Below are 3671 nucleotides of genomic sequence, written 5' to 3' on the forward strand. Positions count from 1 at the left end.
CTATTTCACCACACATTCTAATTCATATCTTCTTGTTCTATCATCGTACTGATTTTCTTTTACTTGATTTTTGGTGCAGCTCCAGGTTATGACCCGTGAGGGAATCCATCAATATTGATTGAAGGAGACCCTGAGCTTGAACGTACACTTAGAAGAAAAGGGAAAGAACCTGTGCAAGAACAGCATAATCCAGTTGATTTGGAAGTAGAAGGATCTGACAACATGGCAGAACAAAATGAGCAACAATGAACATTATCCGATTATGCCAGACCTTCAGTGTTGAGGACACAATCGAGTGTTGTGCGTCCCCCAATTGCAGTTCAAAACTTCGAGCTAAAGCCGGCATTCATCCATATCGTCATGCAGAGCTCACACAATCTAACGATTTGGCGATGAGGATCCAAAATAGTCACATAGAGACATCTTTGAAGATAAATGGTGTGACGGATGATGCCATCAACTTGAGAGCCTTCCCATTTTTCCTTAAAGGGGAAAGCAAAGCGTTGGCTACACTCATTACCTAGAGCATCAATCACTACATGGGAGGAGATGGTAGAAGCTTTTTCTAGCCCATTATTTCCCTCCCGAAAAATCGACAAAGCTTAGAAATGAGATCTCACCCTTCGTGCGGTTGGAATTGGAGTCTCTATTTGAGACATGGGAAAGGTTCAAGGAACTCCTCGCAAAAGTGTCCGCAACATGGATTCTCGGAGTGGATGATTGTTCAAACCTTCTACAATGGTTTGAACCCGAGTACAAGGCAACTCTTGGATCTGCGTGCCGGGAGGTACATGATAAAGCGTCTAAAAGTCCTACTCTACATGTATTTGTTTTGTAGGATTCTTTATATTTATTTGTTGAATCGATGCCCTTTTGGTTTAAATTGTGTTATTTTTTTACATTTTCAGGCCCATTTGAAGCCTTGGGGCCTCGGTGACGCGATTGAGGGATAAATTCAAAGAACAAAGCGGCATTTTCGGGGGCCGGGATTATCGTAGTACAGATCTGTAGAGGTGGTACTCGTAGTAGTTTCAATCATAGCGACTCACTATAGCTCATCGCGGGCTTCTCGAGAACTCGAAATTCTGAGGGGTCGGGTATACGGCCGGATATCTTGACCCGCTTTACCGACCGGGATCCGGGCACTTATAAGGTCTTGAAGGGCATTTTTGGGCATCTTCTTCTTGATTTTTTTCATCTTCTTTGGGGGGTAAGGCCGGCTAGGGGTTTGGAGGGACACTTCCACATCACTTGAACCCAAGCTTTAGAAGGGCAAAAAGGGAGGAAAACCCGAGCATTTCTCGGCGGGGAGAGCAAGAATGAGGAGGATCTACTTCTAGGGCATCATTACTTGGAGGTTGAAGACAACGGGAAGCCACCCCTTTGAGTGGCGTCTTCAGAAGGCTTTCTCCGGATATTCTTGCGTCATTCGACCTTCATCATTTGAGGGAGTGTTCCTCATGTTTACTTTAGTTGTTTGTATGGATTATTTGGTTTTCTTGTTGAGCATGAACAACTAAAACCCCCTAGGTCACCGGATGTAGGTGAACCTAGGGGTGAACTTGTGATGTTTTTGGATTATTTGAGTAGTTTATGCATGTTTGGCTTGTTGAGATCCTTGTTTGGTGTTCTTACTTGTTTTGGTACATTTAATTGAGTGATGTATCAAATTCTTGGTAGCACTTTTGTAGCATGACCATTGCCTTAGTGCTAGACTCCACCAAACTAGGAATGGTTCATTGTATAAATATGCCGTGACCATCGGGTATTTGTACCCCTCCAATCCTAGGGTTGAAAAACTACTTGTGTTTCCACCCTAACTTGTGAAACCCGACATTCTCCTTGCAATCGTGTGGGAAGTTTGGTGGAAGAGATTCCGCGCTCAACACTTGCACCGGGTTAGGGGTCAATTGCCGTGACCATCGGGTTGACCTAGGTTTTTTTTTTCTCGGTCCAACTAGCCACGTGCTTAATTACTCGGTATCCTTTTCACTTTAGTAACCCCCTTGGGAATCCACATCAATGACCGTTTTCCAACCTTGAGCATCTCCCGTGTTTTGCTTGTTTCGTATTTCTTAAGAATTCATCTTGCTTTTCATTTTGCTTTCTTTTCTTTTTCTCCTACCTTGGAATCGGTGAGCTAAACAACGGGTAAGAAGTGAGTAGGGTAGCTCCTCGGGGCCCCTTGGGAATACGACCCACTCGTGCATGAGCAAGTGGTTTATTACTTGATGACCCCTGCGACTTTGCGAGTGTACACACTTTGTGTCGATCAAGTTTTTTTGGCGACGCTGTCGGGACCAATCATCGAGGAATATTTGGAAAGCTTTACACTTGTTGATTTAGCCTTTTCATTTTCATTTTGTTTTTGCTCTTTTGTTTTGTTTGTCTTTTGTGTTTTTGGTTGATGATCTTTTGTAATTACCCATCTTTGTGTTCTTACTATTAACTAACTTCTTGACTCCTCAATTCATGTAGGTACACATCTTATGACACAAGCGAGTCAAGCAAACTTGACTGAACCCGATAACGAGATAGAAAGAACTTTGCATCAAAGATTGAGAGAAGCAGCAGAAAGTTTTAGACAACAAGAGGTTCAGGGTTGAGTCAAGTGAACCGTCGACCATGGAGGAGCCTAGGAAGACCCTATCGGAATATGAAAGGCCACGGGCTCACCGGAGAAGAATTTAGTGTCCAAGTACCAACCGCTCCGGCTAATAACTTTGAAAATCAAGGCGAGTACCATAGGGATGATTCAGAATTCAGTACAGTTTTGATGGTCTAGCGGATGAGGATCCCCATGCCCATCTTGCTCGGTTCCTTCAAATCTGCTCCACTTTCAAGATCAAATTAGTGTCAGATGATGCCATCGGGATCGAGGTTGTTCCCGTTCAGCTTGAGAGATGCAGCATACATGATGGCTCACGTCCTTAGCTCCGGGTCCGTCACCACTTGGAAGGAAATGGTCGAGAAGTTCCTAGCCCGTATTTTCCTCCAAGCAAGGCCGCAAGATTGAGACTGAGAGATATCGTCTTTCGAGCAAGGTGATAGTGAGACACTATTTGAAGCCCAGGAACGATTTAAGGATCTTCTTCGCAAGTGTCCACATCATGGCTTCCCAGCATGGATGAGAGTCACGATGTTGTGTAACGGGCTGAACTATGCTACTAGACAGCTTTATTGATGCAGCATGTGGTTCTTTAAGCAACAAGCTTCCTCAAGAGGCCGAGGAATTAATTGAGAATATGTCCAAAGAACGAGTGTCATTGAGCACTAGACGTAAGCCTCCAAGGGCTGCGAGGGCTGTATGAGGGTGAATGAATCCACAGCATTGGTCGCGAAGATTGATGCCTTGACGAAGCATATCGCCGAGCGTAATTCAAAAGCATGATGCCCTAGCATGAATAGTTGACCAGCTCGAAAGTTGGGGTCCAGCTTGGGTTCCAAGGCCGTTTTGTCATGTGACACTTGTGGGGTCGGGCATGCAACATTACAATGTCCTATTTTTGTTGCCCCATCACCTCCTCGTAGAAAACAATTGATTATGTTGGGGGTGGACCATGTGGGACCAGGGAACCAATTTGGTAACACTTACAATTATGGTTGGAGAGGCTCGTCAAATCCCTCTTGGAATCAAGGCCAATCTCGAGACAAGCCTCCACCATTTCGTG

At 44.6% G+C, this 3671-nt stretch overlaps 2 non-coding genes across 2 annotated transcripts; both read right to left on the reverse strand.

Moving 5' to 3' along the window:
• Window positions 1-598: 598 nt before the first annotated feature.
• Window positions 599-706, reverse strand: LOC120262544. Its single transcript, XR_005536813.1, has one exon. It is a non-coding gene; the product is annotated as a small nucleolar RNA R71 (small nucleolar RNA).
• Window positions 707-3015: 2309 nt separating this feature from the next.
• LOC120262642 lies at window positions 3016-3117 on the reverse strand. Its single transcript, XR_005536903.1, has one exon. It is a non-coding gene; the product is annotated as a small nucleolar RNA R71 (small nucleolar RNA).
• Between the last annotated feature and the right edge of the window lie 554 nt (window positions 3118-3671).

This window comes from Dioscorea cayenensis, chromosome 5 (genome assembly GCF_009730915.1).
Source record: "Dioscorea cayenensis subsp. rotundata cultivar TDr96_F1 chromosome 5, TDr96_F1_v2_PseudoChromosome.rev07_lg8_w22 25.fasta, whole genome shotgun sequence".
NCBI lineage: Eukaryota > Viridiplantae > Streptophyta > Magnoliopsida > Dioscoreales > Dioscoreaceae > Dioscorea > Dioscorea cayenensis.